The sequence below is a fragment of the Myiozetetes cayanensis genome, unplaced genomic scaffold (assembly GCF_022539395.1).
Source record: "Myiozetetes cayanensis isolate MyiCay16 unplaced genomic scaffold, myiCay2020 scf13, whole genome shotgun sequence".
Lineage (NCBI taxonomy): Eukaryota > Metazoa > Chordata > Aves > Passeriformes > Tyrannidae > Myiozetetes > Myiozetetes cayanensis.
This window is the reverse complement of record NW_026086937.1, coordinates 16,035,796-16,055,996: the sequence shown is the minus strand read 5'-3', so window position 1 is coordinate 16,055,996 and position 20,201 is coordinate 16,035,796. Positions and strand designations below refer to the sequence as shown.

Below are 20,201 nucleotides of genomic sequence, written 5' to 3'. Positions count from 1 at the left end.
ATAAATGCCAGAGGAACAAATAATGTGCTATTGTCTTGATATCTTTCCAGAAATTAGTCTTTTAAAACAAATTTGCCATATTAATCATCTAAAAATATTTTTGATCACTGAATTAATAGTTTGCAGCCTGTTTTCAGGTATTCATTGCCATAGGTGATTGCCTCTTAATTACTACATGGGCGCTTTCTATTCACTCTTATTAATTCATGTTTTCTGGCACAGTCCCAAAAGGCAGCCTTGCCCTATATCTTCTAATTACTTCTATAATTGAATTTGCCCACTTTTTCTAACCTATTTTTTAAACTGACTGTGTTTGTTCATGGTTTATTGTGTCTTTTTTGTGTCAGTTCTCTGCAAGCAGAATGTACATTGATTCTTTCCTCGTTTCTCATTAATTTTGAAGAGCTTTGCTGCATGTCTGTTTTTTCAGCCTGTCAGACCTATTGCTAGACCAAAAAAAGATTCTTATTATTAAAGGTTAGGTAAAATAGACTGAAGTTAATTAATTCATTAGTAACTCTGAGCCAATTACTGAAGCCTTCTCTTATTTATATACTTGTTAACAAGACAGAGATGAGAAAGGCCTATTATAGGCACATGTCCTTCAGAAGTTGGGCAAACCCTCTGGAGCATATGCATTTAGTTCCACCAAAGAAAAAGAATTGATTCCAAAATGAAGACTTGAAGATCTAACTGGCAAATGCTTTGTAACCTGATGGACCTTCTTGTGGCCATCCAAATGTTGTTTTGGTTTCTGTCTTTTGGTGGTGGGGAACAAATTTTAGGGATCGGCCTTACAAAGTGCACACATAATGTTTCAGTATAAATATATTGACTTACCGATGTCCCTAGAATTATTTCTTGGGATGTTTGGAAATAGTTGAACAAAGAAAAATTCTCCATTCATATCTATGTAATTAAGACGTGAGTTGCTGATGTCTTGTATTGATAAATGCAAAGAGACGCATAGCTGGAAAAAAACATTGATTTTTGATAAAATACTTCGCAGGTTATGAACCTTACATGTCATTCAGAAGCTACAGATTTATGAATAAAATAGGGAAGGTACCTAGTGGGTCACTGATCAAGGTCAGATGTTTACATTAGTGACATCAGTGCATATTGTAAGCATTGTATTCAAAACCTGACCTTATATTTCTTGAGGCATGGCAAAACACAGTTCTCTCTCACTCAATTCAGTATTGATACAAGACTGTTGTTTGTAAAAGTGTTACTGATACCTTACTGTGAGGGATGGGAATCAAGCAAATCTTTGGTCTTTTGTTTTCTCAGAATTCAACAACTTGGTCAGAGTTCATTAGAATTAGAAAGCCTTTATAGCAATTCTTAGTCAAGTGTCTTGCAAACCTGGGCTGATACCTAGATTTAGAGGGAAACAATGCTAAGATTGAGGAATACTGTATGAGCATTTTAAGCAAATAGACAAAAAGCATGGATTTAGGAACGTCTTCTACCTGGTCCTTATATGAATCCAAATAAATTTAAACAGGAAGAAAAAAAATATTGGTAAAACTGGGCACCAGAAGTCTTGGCCTAGCCCAGTCAATTACATTTTGGAGGAAAATTTTTCCGTAGATCTAGATTTAAAATCATACAAGAAGGGCAGTTACTAAATTATCTGGAAGTCCTACTCCTGTGTTAGAAGCAGCCATAGATTAAAATCTTCCACTACCACTGTAGGAATTATTCTCCAATCCATAGGTTTTTTTAACTTGAGAGACAATAAGAAGAAGAGAAATAAACTAATACAGCACTAACAACATGTGCTCCTCACCTGTGCCCCGTCACTGGGGTAAGGTCTGGGTACAGTCACTGTGCTGGGCCAAAATGGGTCTATTTGCCTCTGCATTCCTCCTGGAACACACACACACACACAGAGCTTTCTCATTTCTCCTTACATGCCATACAGCTCACTGCAGAATTGGGGTATTTATTATTCAGTCTTGCTCATTCACTCTCTTCCCAAAATTAGTTAAGAAATGACTGGCTGATTGGAACTGCTGATATCTCGATCAGATCATTATTATTTCTGGTATGAAATAAATAAGTAATTAATCGTGGAAGTGCTTGGGCTGCTCTGTAGTTAAAACAGCTTTGAGATTTGCACTTAAAACAGATATTTACTGCTTGATTGTGTGTGATTTGTATGATGTGGGCCTGCCAAATTTATGTTGTTTATTTCTGGAATGGAAAGTTACTGGTTTTGAGAACTTTTCAAGTACATCTTTTGGTTTATTTTAGCTATTAGCATTTATCCTTAAGACAGTGTGAGAGACTTCAGATATTTGGATCCCTTCAGTAGAAACAATGTGAACAGGTTTTTGAAAATTTAATGAGGTGAGTGGTACATTTAGACTGTTTAGAATTGTAGTGTGAGTTCCCTTAACATTTCATTTTATAACTAATGAGGTCACCAGAATAAGTCCTGTTTTATGTAGTGGTATTGAGATAATTTTTGCCACTATAAAGTGTATGCTATGAAGAATGAATTGCTTATCTTTCCTCCATGTTAACAATTCTTGCAGTTTTGGAAGAATTGAAGGCTTGTTTTAGCTCCCTTTGGACAGACCCTCTAAAGTTCAGCAAGGTTTTAAGGAAATGAGGGATGTATTTCTGTGTCATCACTTGTGTTATCAGAATCAGGAAACCTGGACATGTGGAAACTCAGGCTGTTCATCACAGTATGTTACTGGCTTTTTGACAGTGTGCATTGACAGTGACAATACTATCAAACTGAAATAACTGAGAGTTTGTGGTGGTTACTCCATGGAGAGGAACTGCAGACAGCACAGTAACACCTTTTTCATTTTTCATAGGGCAGTGGAACATAATTCTGAAATGATAAGAAAAGCAGTAAAAAAGAAAGGGTTTGCTGTCTGAAAAGTTCCTACTTTATCACCCTTTTTTTGCAGTTCTTGCATGTTTTATAAATTTATTTCCATCCTTTACTTCTGTACATGTTATGCTGCGTTTGACTTCACTTCTGTCATATATACTGAATTGAAAAATTCACTGTTAGCTATTTCCTTTCATAGTTATTCTTGCTCTTCTTTACTCAGAGTACCTGCTAGCATGTCTTGAAAATATCCCTCTGCCTGCCATTCTTATCTCACTTCATGTGAATGCATTTCAACTTCTGCACGAGCCACTGCAGCACTTTTTTCTTAATTCCTTATCCTTTCAGTAACTTCATGTAGTCATCAAGGAACTTCTAAAGACTGTATTGACTTCTAGGAACATGCTTGTTTCTTCTGGCACTTCTTTTAATTCATTATTGGTTCTACTTTGTAGAACATGCTGTGACCACAGCAAGTGAATAGGCTGGGCTGAAGTTGTAAATCATAACCATCATTTACATACAAGGGAGGAGGGATGCTGAGATTCCGTGACTTTCCCTACGTGACAGGGGAGGAGGGTGGCAGAGCCAGCAGCACAGCACCTATTGCTTGTTGTATAGCCCTGGGTTTTTACAGTTGGACTGTCTTTTCAGTCCTTTCTAGTACACACTGTGGTGATTAGATGGCTAATATGGAGATATTAAAACATCTGTGTATTGTTATAGTGAGTAGAATGTTAGCATTGTCAGGGGGCTTGAAAAACTTTTTCTGGAGGAAACATTTAGAAGTCTTTTCTGTTACTTTTCATTAACTTAAAGTTTGAGTAACATTGTTTAGTATCTTGGATATTAGAACTTTTTCCCATATCAGACTTACCTGAAAATGAGTCCTCTGTTAGAGTAAAAAATTGAATGTCAGCAATATTGATCAACAACATGACCTTTGTTGAATTTCAGTCTAACAGTATTTAATTAGAATAAATAGACAATATAAAACTGTTCCATATTAGAGGGAAGAAGGGCAAAATTGTGTTATAAGATTTCCTCGATAAGCACAAATATTTTCCACAAGGCTCAGATACAAGTTAGGGAATTCAGCACCCAGTGCTGCCAAAGCATGGCCATTGGGCACCTGGGATTGTGGGCTGAGGTTGACCTTTCTTTTTGGATCTTGAAGGGAGAAAATTATTAAATCTCCCCTCCTCCAACACTTGAAGCATAGCTTAGAGAAATTTTTTTCATGGTTTTATTCACCACAGCAGAAAGCTCAACCATCGAGTCGTGCCAAAAAGAGAGTAGTTTCTGTATTAAGATGTATTCCATAAGCTGTTTTTTGACTGATACTTCATTATCTTGCTGAGTGAGCCTCAGATGTTTTAAGAAATATACTTTCTCTTAGTTTAATCCTGAAGAGGACAAGAGGTTAAGGAATGGTTTTCTTTTACTTCCAATCTCAGTGGTAGGTCCCAGATTTCAGAGTTTCAAATGAGGAAAGAAGCTATGTAGAATCTGTTGACCTTTTAAATCAGGTTTTCCAGGTTAATTTGTAAGAGCAGGTAAGATATTAAATAATAATAAAGTGAGAAAAAAATTAATTGCTAGTAGAAATAAATATTCCTTTTAACACAAAGTTTTAGTCAAAAACATCATCCCAGTACCAATCAGGTGCACTTTAGGGGGACAGGAATCAGTCCTTGTGTTTGTAGCATCTGTTTCAGGACACTTAGAGATGTTATTGTGTTCCTTATGGGCATCCAAGCTGCTAACACAAAACAAATATGAGTGGTTATTATCTGCACGTTGGCATTATGTATTTTACAACTACAGTAAGTGGCACCACTCAAATGCCAAACCTGTGCTTAACATTGTGCCAATAGGGCTCCTCACTGATAAACCTTGACAGTACATTGTTCTCTTGTCAAGGGGCATTATCCTAGCAATTCAGCAAAAATTTTTCTTCATTTGGACAGTGCATCTTTCAGACATTCCCTTCTTCTATTGATTTGTTTTCTCCTGTCCCTTTCTCCTTCTTTTGTTTTCTTATCATAGCTTCAGGTTATTAAGTGCAAAGTATTGATGGGAATGGGTGGTTTTTGGTCGATGGAGAGCTAATGCATCCCTAATCCCACCATTGTTATAGAGTTATGCTTTACTCTGGTTCCTGATGGGGGAAAAGGTGCAAAGCTCTTGATCCTAGTTTTATTTGTCACAAACCCATCCATCAATCAAGCACAAGCATGTCTGAATGCTGAATGACATGTGGGTCTCAGCTGAAAAAATTCGATAACACTGTATTGTCAGGTTGCTCACTCTTTTTTTTTTTTCGATAAGAAATACATTTGACTGAAATAGATAAGCATACAACTACTAAAGACTTGAAGAGAGAGAGTGACATACATGGTGCCAGAGGTTTTTGATCTTTGGTATTAATGATACTTATGAGTAAATAAAATAGAAAAAAAAAAAGCTCTAGACATGCAACATGCTTAAATCCTGTAGGTTTTTTTATTAAGTTGGGGTTTCAAGTTTTTAATCTGGACATATGTTATAGCCTGCCACCTAGGTCCAAATGCTGACAGAATCTATGACTGAATTTATATTTTTAAAAAATTATATAGGTTAATATAGCAGACATTCATGAATAGAATATTATTTTGATATAAGTTGAGAACATGTGCATTTATTATTTCTCAATAAGGATGAAGATATATAAATATATATGTGTAAGTATTATCGTTTTATGATTTGAAAACACTTTGAATTTATTATTATTGTACATATATATGGATATTTTATACTCCGCAAATAAGTATGCCTGTCATTTTAAAAATGACCCTTTAAAATATAACTGCATTCTCAGATATGTTTTTGGAATCTCTTCATACCAGTTATTGTGAGAAGTACATTAACACATTGTTGAAAGCTTATCCCCTTACTTATACACAATTTTCTATTCAGACCCGCTTAAGATAATTGCATTTAGGAACTGTTATAATGTTGAAATATTCCATTTGTACACTGTAAGTCTGAGAAAAAGTAATCAACAGATCAGAACAATTTAGAAGATGCATTTTATTTTCTTGCCATAGAACTAGACATTTTAGAATGGAGAGCGCATTAAATGACCTAAAAAATCCATCAACAAAGGTAACAAAAAGACAACCCAAATCAGAGGCTCTAAGATAAACATGATGTAGCCTCAAGTACTAGCACACTCTATGAGTAAGCCATTTTTTCTCCTCTCTGTGACTAGGGGCTACAAAACTGCAAAAATCAATGTGGGAGTGCTTTAGATTTGTTGGGTAAATTACATGTGCTTGGCTGCTCTATTGTATCTGGCCCATATTCTATACCAGATACTTTTAGATGGAACTGTCACATAATACATATACTCAATATTGATTTTTATAGATTTAACAGAGCTTGAACTGAACTCCATGGTAAGCAAGGGAAAACTTAAGAAGTGCAGCTTCTCAAAATTGGGATGAACACGTAAATATAGAAATACTATTGAATGTCTGTAAAAGGGAATCTCCGGGCCCACTTTTAATTTAGTATGGGCAGAGTCAGCACTAAGTAGTTGAAAACTCCTGGCACTAAATATTTATTGACTTACCTCCAAAATATTATTTTAATGTTAATTTGATAATATTTTTGTTTGTTTGTTTACGTTTGTACCAAAAGCAAGTGAACATGGAAAGTTATAAAAAAATTTTAAAAGACATTCTGGTTATTGTCTGAATACCAGATGATGACAGATGAAATCCAGAACACCTTTTCTAGTACCAGAAAGCACTTTGGGGTCTCTTTATGTACCACAAACAAATTATTTTAGATTAAATTCAGTGGATGCAGTGAAGACCATAACCTTCAGATGGAGAACACTTAAGTCTACATTTAGACATAGGAATTAGGTGGTCTCATTTCAAGTTGCGTGTAACTTCTTATAAAAACAAAAGACATTAATTCAAATGTCTAAATATGAAGCATGGAAAATTTGGCTGCCTTTGAAAATCTCCATGTTAGTTATCAAACATGAGGTAATCAAGTGTGAATAGTTTGCTAGGGTTTAGGTCACAAGCTAGTGTGACAGGAATGGTAACACTCCTTAATAAGGCTGAGGAAGGCTAATATTTCCTCAGGGAAAGAGGGGAAAACAAAGATATTTGTAACTTTAAAAACTAAATTAAGACTGCAAATGTTAGTTTATTTCTATTCTTTCCATGGTTTTCATTGTTTTTGTGAACATAGTGCACTACTAATGATATCTGTCTATAATATAAATACTGGTCTCCAGAGTAATTTGTAATCAAACAATAAAGAAACACAGTTGTAATTGGTTAAAAAAGCGATCTTTCTGGTTTCACATCCATCCACCACCAGCGTCACTGAAACCTTGCCTATACTTCTAAAGTCATGACCTGTGTTTGCCAGTGTTGCCTGTGACACAATTACAGCAAAAACATACCGTGTGGGGGTCCTGTAGGGAAGGACTTCTGGTCACTGCTGTGAGGAGAGATGCTGAAATTGAATTTAAAGGAAGGAGAGAAATCAGGTCTTAAAATTCAGGGGGATGCTTTTCACATGTCACTGCTCCATGTTCCTCACCTCTACCCTGACCTACTGGCAAGTGATCCACATGGAGCTACAACTGCAAGACACTTGAGCTGGTCTTGCTGCTTATAGCTTTGGGCACAGGGTGGGCAGCATGCAGGCCTTGCTTACCTGCACCCTTACAATGTCCAGCAGAAGCCATCTACCTCTCAGAATCCTACTTTTAAAGTTTATAAATCTCCCAGTGGTTTTGCCGTATTTAAAAATTGCAAGGCATGTCTTCAGCTGGTGTTAATTGACACAATTCCAATAGTGTTCTTGCTAGGACAGCAGTTTCCACTAATGAATATCCAGCATTGTACCTCTGCTAGCAGTCAGATGTGGTAATCAGAGCAGCCAGCCTCTGGGAGTAAAGCAGAGCCTTGTCAGGGGGCCTCCACTTTAAAACTTTGCCTCTTGGTCTGTCAGTGCTTGATTTTATTATTCTAAGGGCATTTTGATAACCCCTCAGTGTTTGGGTCTTCATGGTGTGAAGGTCTGACTAAATAATGAGGGTACTTTCTCTTTTATCTTTAGAGGGAGGATTTACTTATTACTGCCAATAATATGGGTCAGATTTTCAAAGGTGTTTTAACTTCACCTCCATGTTTGTACTGCATAAACACTTGCAATTGCTTTTGTATCCAGTCACTTCTACAGATGAGCATTTACCATTATTTTGCTGTGCAAGTGATGCTTGTGCATATATTCTTCTGTCTTTTTTCTATAGATAGATATACACAGGCACAAGTGGTGTCATGCTTTTATATGGTATTTTACAATGCTAAGTATTAAGTTGACAGGACAGTAACAACATTTTCATTCTCAAAATATATGATGGGCTTGTTTTGTACAGTGAGGACAGTAAAAAAAAGATTGTGAATTCAACCTTTTCCTTTCGATATTAATTTTGTTCTCTGTCTTATGCGACAAGAGGCCCTTGAAGGATCTATGGTCATGTGTGAGATGCACAGTAAATGAAATGCTTCTCTATATTCTAACAGTATCTGCCCTACTACCTAGTGATACTGATCCCTCATTTCTATGAAACAGAAATTAGTCATATGAAGAGGAACTTTAACTTGCATAAAAACGGTGTGGCTCTGTCAATGAAAAAAAAAAAAGGCTTAAGGAAACAGTGGTTACTTACCTCCTTTTGAAAGAAAAATCCATGCAAATAGGGTTTCATCAATGAACAGGACACTTTATGTTTCAGAGTTAGAGTCTACTTATGTAGTTTTAGCCATTTAACGCCGTGACTTCCGACTGCTGCCTGTCTGGAATCTGGATGCCAGTGAAGGCAACGCTCTGTCGTACTGTGCTGTATTTTCAGTTTACTCTTAGGTGCTTCAGTAGAGTCCCTGATGGTATGCTTAGATGCAAATCAACTCCTGAAGTGAATGATGATAACGTTGTTGACATCCAGTATATATTTGCAGTCAGCACAAGTGTCATGTTGGTGTATGTCTAGTGGAAGTCCAGGACCACTCAAGAGGTTAAGGACGTTGTTCATCAACTGGGAATGCAACTTGAGAAAGGTAAAGCCAATGGAATTAGAAAGAAAGGGCAAAACACCATGTGATTTGCCTGTTTAAGGGCCATATGGCATCTCTTTGGTTCTAGGGGAAAAAAGAGATTAGTGCAAAATGTAAGAGCTGCTTCATAGGGCCCTAAGGACCAGCAGTTCAAAATGCTGGAGTATCCAGACAGCCTCTTCTGCATCTTAAAGAATAAATGATGTCAAGCTACAGAAAATGATGCATGCAGTACTTCTTGTTAGCTTGACACACCTCCCAGAGCGGAATGATGAGCACAGGGCTGTTGCACGATTGCTACACGTGCATGTTGTGCTGTGCAGATAGAGCTGTTGTACGGCTGTGCAGTTCTGGTGAGTTAGCAGGTGTTAATCCTCCCCCAGAGTCCACAGCTGAGGTGACAAGCTGTAGTATCTCTCTAGTGGCTTACTACAAAGAGAGGTTACAAAGATCAATTACTGTTTTCTTAAACTGCATAAAATGAAATTTTAGCTATTGTAGGTGTGTGTTGTCCCCTTGCATCTTCATTCCAGTTTGGTGGGATTTTGTTTGTAATGAGAGTAATTGCTGGTCTGTTCACTTGCAGCTCTGTTGTATCTTGTGCTGTTGCTGCTCTCCAGGCAGATAGAAGTTCCCTGTGGTTGGGTTCTACTCACTTGATCTCATCTGCAGGGGCACAGGACAGGGTCCTTGCTCTGAGGCTCTCAAGAGTAGCAGGATTTCTTCTGATTAATCTCTGACACCTTCCCTGTGAGTTGGGAAAACATGGCTGAAACAGTTGCTATCTCTTCATTTTGAGACAAGTTCCTTATATTTTGTTTCCTCTTTATATACTAATTTAGGAATACGTCAGTAGAATAAGGAAACATAGGTTTGGTATTTTGCAAATTTATACATATTTGCTTTATTCTTGAGACACAGGCAAGCCATTACCAGTCAGCATTTCATCACCTTGGTGGTCCCAGATCTGGTTTGAGCAAACTAAATAAATGTGTATATTCATATGTATATACTCAAATATGTATTTTATAAATTGGTTTTAATCTGAATGACCTGAATTGATTCAACTGAACTTACAGCCATAGGAATGTAAAGAAACAAAAAATAGGTTCTGATATTAAAGTGTGTTTCCAAGGCAATAACTGTGAGAAAAGGACTCTAGGAAAAGACCCTTGCTTAATTTTCACTCCTTAGTTTTAATTATTCTTTATAAACAGGATGAAAATCATCGACAGGTCTGGATTTTTCAAACATCCCCTGAAGTATTAAGTTATGAATTTCTTGCCTTACTAAAAGAACTATTTCTTCATTTAGCACATGCTAAATTTAAAGCTCCATTTATTAAATAGGAAAATATAGGTATATGTTTAAGCAAGTTACAAATAAATCAAAAACTAAAATACCAATGAAAAAACTTGACTAGTTGTCCTTAGCTGGTTTTGGACTTGATTCTGTGTCCTTTAGTTTTGCTAATTTGGCAATGCTCCTGCAAAGGAAAAGAACTCTAAAGGGGATCTTCAAATTGGTCCCTACAGCTGTAAAACTTCTGATATGAGATAAAAACTCATGGAGTGTTGTAAAGCATTAACTGAGAAGAGATGAAATTGTTCCATCAACCTGAAGCCGCTGAAAGCTATTCATTTTCCACTCTTTATTCTCATATAAGTCCTGGTAATGTCAATGAGAGCAACTTGCACTCTCAAAGCAAAAATCCACCCAAAGGCAACAGTTCATAATGAAAAGGAGAAGGGGGGAATAAAAAAAAAAAAAAAAAAAAAAAAGCCCAGGAACAAAAATTTTCCGTCTTGAATTACAAAACCCTCAACTTCACCACATATGTTTGATTCAAACAGTACTTTGTTGGCTATAAATTGTTTGCAATTGGGATGTTATATTTTTGGAGGAAATAATCCAGAATAGCATTCCACCAAACTCATGATAATTTGATTGCACAGTCCATATTTGGGACATATTGGCACGTTCACTCCTGTGTACAAATATATAAACTGTCATCTCCCAAGCAGTGAGAAGAAAATTGACAGAGGAGGTTCAGATGGGGGAGAGGGGAAAGAGTTGCCAATAAGGCCGAAGGCTTGCCAAAATCCTGTAAGCGAAGGAAACGAAACAAAATGCAGAGAATAGACAAGGAGAATGAGTGGCTAATTACTGTACATCCCACTCAGCTAAAAATGAAACACACAGGCACGAGACATCAGAGAGGCACATATTGCATAGGCACATCCTGACAGCAATGACAAAACAGTGTAATCACAAACAGAAAACTAGGAACCTTTCCCTCCTTGTTGGCAGCGTTGGTTGAATGTGTTCTAGCAGAGAGGCTGTTATTCCCCTGTCACTGCCAGTCCCTTTTCTTTGCCATGAGGAAAGAAATGGCTCAGGGAAAAGCAGGACTCCAGATCTGGCAGATTTTCTTGTGCCTGCAGTCTGCAGGGCCCAGTTTATTTCCCATGAGGGCCAGTGCTTTCCCTGGCTCTTCCTCAGCTCAGGTGACAGGAATGTTGTATGCTCACGTTTAGGACGTGTGTAAGACTTGTATAAATTACCAGCTAGAAATCTGTGGCCACTGAAAGGTCCCTACTTTTTGGCATGATTTGCTGTGTCATTGTGAGCAGGTGGCACCTCTTGGTGCTGAAGTTTGTTGTGATTTTAAGATGTAGCAACTGTGACATTTTTTTAATCACTTGAGACCTCTGTACGAAAGGTACAATATTTGGTCAAGGGCTTATGATTTTTCAAAGATTTAGCTGATAATTACCATGTGTTCCTGTAATTTACCAGGCTGACTTATTGCTTCATGTTGCAGTGAATATTAAGTGGTTTAGTAACTGGACACTTTATTATTTTAATCTAATTAAACCAAGTATGGGCAAATGAAAGTACTCTGAAAGATTTGACTGTAACTCAAAGCTGATGAATCACTGCAGGAAATTACTGAAGCCCTTTTGTGTGTGCTCATCTCCCTCCTCTGGGCACCTGGTTTGTACTTACAGAAGTGCCCAAAGTGGAGTAGTCTCTGTGTAGGGGACGTTATTCTCACCTTTGGCTATATAGTGCTTAAGGTCACATGAGTTGGTCATATAGCCAAAGACTTCAAATCAGGGTAGATCTGATGAAGAAAGGAAAGGAATTGCATTGTATTTCCCAATAAATTCATGAGGAGTGCATGCTGCCAACCAAAACAGAAAGAAATTACAGCTGGAGGCAATTAACCAGAGAGCTGGAAACGTACTGACTGGTAGATTTGCAAAATTCTTTGCAAATTGCTCATGCCTCTCTACTCTAAGTGGGTCAGCTCCTTGGATGGCCATGGATATGGAGGCTGCAGTAGCTGTGTGAGAGCAGGGGTGCAGCCTCACACAAGCTGATCCAGCAGCAGGTAGTTTGCATTAGCACAGCAACTGCACTGAGATAATGAAGATACTTCCTTAGGGACCTCTGTCATCTGTTTAGATGCCTTGAGGATGATGTGAGAGTGAAGCAAGAAACACTGGTCTTAGCAAAAAATTGTTTTATCTGTCCTCCTTTTTACAGAACACTACTTAGAAACTGAATAAAGACAGACCCTTCTACACTTGACCTCTTTCCCTGGGTAAATCCAATGCCTTCCCAGTTCTCTTTGTATTGGGTGAAAACCAGTCCCCCACTTCTGAGGCTCACTCACTCCCAAGGAGAGCCTTGTGGTGTGCTCAGGGAGCAGCCCTTGTCTCCCACCTCAGTCAGGACTCTATCCACAAGGCTCATTGCATTGCAGTGTGGTTTTCAGGTAGAAATCCAGTTTGACGGCCCTCCTGTTTTGGAGAACTTCCCCAGTTATTTATTGAGGGGCCCAGTTTCTGTCTGGTGCAAAGAAGCTAGTTTGTATGTTGGTGGTAAATGGCAGTTCTAAGAAAAAGTGAGGAGGTCAATAATAAGGACAAGTAACATCATCCATTTAGTTGTGAGTACTCCAGGCAAGGGCACCATTTAACTTCATTTTTTGATTGTGTGGGGGGTGAGAAAAAATTGACCCACAGCAAACCATGACATTTTTGGTGGAGAATGTGGGCAGAGACTGCCCGGAGAGGCAGTGGCCGGATCAAACCACAACAGGAGCGTTGTAGTGGAGGTTCCATCTCTTATGGAGAAGGGGGTGTGACTGCAGTGAGTAGCTTTGCTCTTAGGCTGCACTGGGTGAACAATCTGCAATTTGGGGTTATTCAGTGGAAACATGTTCATGAATAAGGCTTTCTACCATCTTCAGTTGGGAATATAAATGGCCTGTTAGTACTTGAGTATGCCTTAATTTCTTCCCCGTTGTACTGCAGGAGTGTTCCCTCAGCAGTATTGATTATTGATAACCTTAGATCTGTCCTCTGGATGCTGCACCAAATGCAGGCTATCCCAGAAAATCAGGTGGAAATTCTTAGTCCTCATGTCCATGTTTCTGAATTATCTGAGCCCAGAAAAACTGAAAAGAAAATCCCTTGAAACTCCAGGAGCATGCTGAGTATTAATAATCTCGCACATCAGGGTAGACCATACAGAAGGCAATCTTCCCAAAGATTACTCTGTTGTTATGTGAAAATTTCCAAGGATCTCACTCAATAGTACTCACCATTTCAAATTAAAGGAAAATTTATTTTAATGACAAATATATTGTAAGTAAATAGAAATGGCAGAAGTTTGGAATACGTTGTATGTAACAAAGTTTCTTTAAAATTATTGGAAAATCACATTAGGAAGAAATATTATAATTATATATAATTATGCTCCAAATATACATTGTGTTTGCATTGAAGATCAAAAGTAAGTATGGGACATAAGGTTACAGCTGTATTCCATTCTCATTAAACTCCTGATTATGTTTCTAAACTAAAGAAAATAAACCTTTTTAATGAAACAATGTTTTAATTTGGGAGCTTTATGACAAAAATAGAAGTCTGTTTCAAATTTCATGCGGGGAAGAGGAACAATTTTTCATTTTGGTTTAGATAAGCTTACAAACAAGACCATTGGTCATAGAATGAAATGTTAACAACATCTGAATCTCAAAAAAAACCCAAATCAGTGGCATTTACATTTTCATTTTTACAAATTTGAGTATGGAGCTCTGAGAAAAGTTAGCCTAGAAAAAGTACTGCAACACCAAAGCTGATCCCTTGGCTGGATGGGGCGTTGGTTGGCTTCTGACTTGCTGTGGGATTGAGAAAAGAGGGCAGGGACTGTAAAGCTGTCCTTCAGTTCTCTAAGGCTGTAGGACTCCAAACTTCTTCCCTGGCGAGCAGCTGTCACTGGAGTAGAGTGTCTTACTCAACCCTTCTCTTTTAATTTCTGCTTCCTGGTACTGGAAAAGGGACAAATGAGCATTCAGTTTGCTACCTCCACTGCCCTGCAATCCTTGTGCAGAAAGGGAATCTTCACAGCACCAACTCCTCTGGCTTTCTGTAGGTTTTACCAGCAGAATATCTACTAAATCACTACTGTTTGTGCTCAACTTTCATTAGGTGAACACCAGTAGCTAATGAAAGCAATCAAATTAATTGTTAAAGAGTATATAGCAAGAAAGTACTGTTATATTTCAATCCTTTCTCTTGCAGGCTCCTTATGTTTTGCCAGTTAAAAAAATCAGGACACTATGACAAGTAGTCAGGGAAGCCCTGATCCATAGGAGGTGTTAGTGTAGTACTGGTCTGCAGGATTTTCCAGGATAAAGTTGGTAAATGAATGGGAAATGACAGGTTCAGTGCAAGACCAAAATAGACACACATGACCAGCAAGGGGAGAGTGTGCTCCACGCATTTTTTTATCCTCCAGGATATTTTCTCAGAGAGAAGAGGATTCTCCTTTGACATGACCTGCACAGCAATTAACTTTTAAAAAGCAAGATCTGCTGGAAAAAGTAACTAACTCAATGGGGCAGGAATACAGACAAAGTAAAACCAGTTATTCTGAATAAAAGTAATCTTGCAGGAAATTATTTTAGTTTAACTAATGCTCTAAATTTAAGTTCATTCTTTTGCTTAATTTTACTTATATTGTTGAAATGTCTCACGGTAGATACAGTTAACTCAGTATTCAAAATAATGTATAACTAAGTGTCCTACTATTGTTTTCAGCTGACAGATCATCTTGTTTTAAAATTGTTTATGTTCCAGCAGGTGCTGGCAGGAGGAAAACTGCCTCACAGGCTGAAACACAGTAGTAAGGGGAAAAAGATAAGTTATTTTCTGAGGAAAGACTTGGGGAAATGTTGCTATATCAGAAATGGCTTTTGCCATTCCAACAGATAGAAGTTTTGGGGGTTTTTTTCAACATCAGATGTCTATCCCAATCTGTATGAGATACTTATTTACTGACAGAGTATAAATCCTGCAACATCTTCTCATCTCTAAATCCACATGATTAAATGAATGTCCAGTCACAAATAGAAGTGAAATCCCAGCCAAACACTCTGTTACCCAGAAATGAAAGGAATTCTCCCCCTCTGTTCCTAAAAGTTTGAATAGATGATGAACCAAAGATGGATAATATGATATACCCAAAGGTTCAGTGAGCTTTGAGTAATTTAGAACAAGGATCTGACAATTTGCACAGCAGCTCCTGCAATACCCTGTGCCGTAGGCAAAGAGCTTTCAGTGACATCCTCAGAGTTCAGAACGTTGAGTCTGCTGATGGGAACATTAGGTTCTCTGTTAAGTCCAGTGGAAACTATTCTATCTAAAAGCTGAAATAAATTTTGCAGTCTCTCTGTTTAAACTTTTGATAGAAAAAAACAGGAAGGAAGAGGTAGGTGGATGGTATGGTTACCTGCAATGTAATTGCAGGCAGGCATTGAGGATTCCATTGAATATTTCTGTAGCCTTGTTTACTGCAGACAGGCAAACCATTTCTTTCCAATGGCAAATAAACTATTATTTTTAATCATTTTTGACTAGCAAGTAACTGCACCCTGTGAAGATAACCACAGAGAACCACACATAGACTCCTTTTTCCATCCCAGTGGGTTTCCATGCAAATTTCCACTTGTTGGTATGGCAGACATAAACCACGATGACACAGTGACACTGTGACTCCTGCAGTCTTGAGAGCATCCATGTGAACATTCTCACGTTAAGAATGTGCTGCTGATCTGGGTGAAAAGTTGCCAACCACTTCTTGGACCTGTTACTTGTCCCTTCTTTTCCTCCTCTATCAACATTTATGGCAGCTTGACACTTGCTAGCAGAACTGCATGTGTTCTGTCAATGGGATTCAATTTAAAACAAACAGTCAATGGGAAAAAAAATACTAACCAGATGATTTGAATAAAACCTGTTCACAGACTGAGTGTATGTGCAGTTGTGTTGGAATGGGAACTTCCAGTGGGAAGTAGCTAAGAAAAGGTGGTGACACTAATCCCCTAAGCTGAATCAGCAACTGCCGGAGCAAGGAATGAGGGCAGCAAAGAAAATTTATTAGGCAGAGGATTAAAAACAAACAGAGAACAAGTATTTTACATTGCCCACAAATCACCTCTGAAACTCTGCCACGGAATTTTGGTAATGCTCACATGACTGGGGGTGGGGAAAGGAGGGGGGAGCAAGTAAAGGAATGGAAAATTCATCAAAATCCTATTAAAATCTGTCTTAGACTCAGAAAGTTCCTGAACTTCAAATAGCTGGAGATGAGGGGAATATGGTAGGGAATAAGCACTTTGTACTCATTCTGCCCTAATGCTCTTCTTTGCACTTCCATTGATCTTCCCTGTTGGAGGAGGATGCAGGGCAGGATGCAGCCATGGTGCCACCATTCTTGTGGTTTCAGATTTCATGCAATCACATCTTGTGCTGTGTGAATCTGCAATCACACAAACTAAACCTACGAAGTTCTTACCTTTTTCTGAATTCCACGGAAGGCACTTGAAAATTCTGGTTACAGCCCTGCAGTGGATAAGCTGGCTTATAAATACTGCAAATAAAACTGTTATTCACTCTCTGCAATAGAGCATTTCCATTTCTGTGCTATTTTATAGTGGCAAGGGAGAGTAAATTAGCTCATATGAGGGTTTCTGTGATTTGACCATTTAAGTGGATGACTTTTTCCATGTATGTGTGCATGTATCATTGTGTCTATAATTTGCATTTTTAATGATGCAAAATGCTTAAAATCAAACAAATGCTCTTTCTTACTTTCCTTCAAGAAAAGTAATGTGAGTTAGTTAATCTGCAAAAAGTGTCCTGTTAAAAGAAATGTAAAACTTCTGCTTTCTTAGTAGGATTAAATTTAGTCATTCAGAAATGTAGAATAGCTTCTGCATCTGTTAAATAGTGTAGTCTCAGTTATCATCTACTGAAGTACATCCTTTTCCAGAGTTGTAATGGAAATAAAACGAATGACCAAAAAAAAAGAGTGTAAGGAAAAGAAAATTATGCTTAGTCCTTTGAAATTGAACATTTTAATGGCAATAGGATGAGGAGATGATGTGTGTTGCAAAGGACTTTTCACTTGGATTATTACTTTTTTCCATAATTGGAACATCCTAAATGATATCATCATATTTAGTATGTAAGATTAGATTATTAGCATGAATAAATGTAGAAAAAGGACACAAAAAGACAAATTTCAAGCATTTGGCAATGGAGGAGCAGTGCTAGCAGTGAGAATTGACTCACCAAGGCTCCAGTCCAGCAGTTCCCAATGTGCTCAAGTTCATAAGTGATTTTTTTCCGGTGGAACTATTTATAGACATTAGGCTGGACAGGATCCTAGGATCTTATAAATATCAGGACTAAATTAGTCTATAGGATTCTGGTTCTCTACTTTAGCTTTTGCCACTGCCTGAGTAGTGCTATGACAAGTTCTTAAGGCAATCTCAATTACTTAAAAATTAGAATTAACAGCACAGTTCCCTTTTGCTTCTCTGGATGGTAGGAAGTGCCCAGGACATTGTCACTATGCACCCAAGAGCAGTGAGGGCCAACAGCTGCTCTACATTGTCCATGTGCACTACAAAGGATAGATAAAATCAAAGGTAGGGAAGTCGTATGACTGTCATTTGATGATCAGCCAGTACCATTTCAATCTTATCCAGAGATCTTTGGTCATTTAACTCTGTTCTGTGTCCCTGTCCCCACAAGGTGGAACATTTAAAAGGATAAATCAGATACTTGAGAGATGCAGGCTCGTATGGACGGATGTATTGAGGAGCCCAAGGCTCTTTGATTTCCCAGTGCCTTTGTGGGTCTGGATTGTGATGTTGACTATCATCAGCTTATTGCAAATAGCATAGAACATACCTCTTCAGTAAGTATTTTATTATCCCTAAATGCCTACTGCGGAGAAGAAAAGATGAGATAGATCCCCACAGGACTCGCCATGGAAACACTGATCCTGAGGGGAAAAAGCCACTCAAGATCAGTGTTGTCCACTCTACGCAAGTACAGAAGCCTTCTGGTGTATTGTATGAAAAAATTTTTGTAGGTGTAAGAATTATAAGCACAAGTATCTGATCATCAGACACCACCAGACACTAATTAATAATAGAATTTGCATAGCCTACAACTCTCAAATATTTTTATTAATAAATTGATGGTCACCCAAATACTTGTAAATAAATTAATTACAAGAGATAGGATTCTACAGAAAACCAAATGAAATTAACCATTTTTAACCCTCATGATTGCTCATCTAGTTCTATTAGTGAGATTATTTTTGCCTGGTTCAGTGGAAAAAACATAACCTGTTACTATATTATATTTTTTTCTACTTTTTATTTTTTGTTTCATCTCTTGACTGTTCTGGAATACCCAATGTATATTAAAAAAAAAAATTATACATTAGCTTGTTAGTGATTCGCTTCTTAGACGGGACTTGTGTAAATTTAGAGCATTTAAAATTCTCCAGCTGGTTGTTACTGTCTATTTTGACTGCCTATTTTGACTGCTACAAAATTCACTTATACCCACAAAATCCTTCTCTTGTCCTTTGGTAAATAATAGGTTAGAAGTGGAAAAAAAAAAAAGGAAGAAAGAAAGAAAGAAAGAAAGAAAGAAAGAAAGAAAAGGGGGAAAAATCCTGTTGTCCTGGCACTATTAGAACAGGAACTATGAGCCTCTAAAAACTATGAAATACCTTATTCTGTGTTTAGAGCTGATTGTACTATTTGGTGGTTGTGGCCTTGAAGTATTTTGATTGAATCTTAGAAAGCAGGGCTGATCTGGATGAATTCCAGCTGAAGCTACAGGAATTGAAGAATTAAGCTACAGAACATAATGAAATGATTCAGTCCCAAGCAATCTGATGAGCATCACTGTGTGTAATGGGATGTGTGTGTGGTTGTATCTGAAGCTGGTTGTATACCATTGATTACAAAAGTACCTTTTACACATAGTGTAAGATAATTACTTTGTATGAAAAGCAGACTATTTTAAAGCATTTATTTTAATAAATACATTTAGCACTAGTTTTCTGAATGTGGGTATATTGTTAGTGAGTAGTATTCAAGGCTAAAGCCCTTACCTTTGTGCTGATGCTGAAAACTATCAATTATAAACCACCTAACAATGTTCTACCAATGAGCACTCTCTTTTAGCTGCACGTTCCTATTCCTCTCTTTAAAAGACAGATATTGCTGCGTGCAGGAGCACCGAGACTGGGGTACCATTGTTAGGGCTGATTAAGGGGAGGAGGAACTGTTCAAATTTTAGGGTTCTTTTCTTATCAGACATCTATTGAACTGAATAGCATTTTGTTTTATATCACACTTTTTATGGCCTAGGTATCTCAGAGCTCTTTACAAAACAGTCTGTTTCAATAATAAATATTACTAGAATAGTGAATGTGTAGGCACCTATTATGTGATCTGCAATAGCTCACATAGTCTTTGGCATTTGAACAATGCATTTAGGTAGTAGGGTGATGGGAACATGTAAGATAGTTTTATTTGCAAGTGTTAAAATAAATGTTTAAGAATCTTAACATGGAAACCAAAAGTAGGAGGAAAATATTTATCCTGCAGCTTGTAATTTGGTAAAACCTGCCTAACATCCACCTGGATGCAGAGTTACACTTGGCATGAAAAAGCCAGAGCCGTAATTGTTCAGTGGAGGGATGGAGCTCTTGAAAGAAATAGTCCCAACCTACAGACATCTCACAAGTGGTTTAGGACCACAGTAAAAACAGTTCTCATCACTGAATAGTCTTTGTTAGAGTGGTGGACCTCAGACTGCGTGGAGTAG

The 20,201-nt window shown here is 37.7% G+C and overlaps 1 long non-coding RNA gene across 11 annotated transcripts in view; it reads left to right on the top strand.

Moving 5' to 3' along the window:
* The window catches only part of LOC126636094 (uncharacterized), a 280,135-nt gene that overhangs the window by 202,609 nt on the left and 57,325 nt on the right, over positions 1 to 20,201 (top strand). The gene's annotated exons all lie outside the window — the stretch shown is intronic.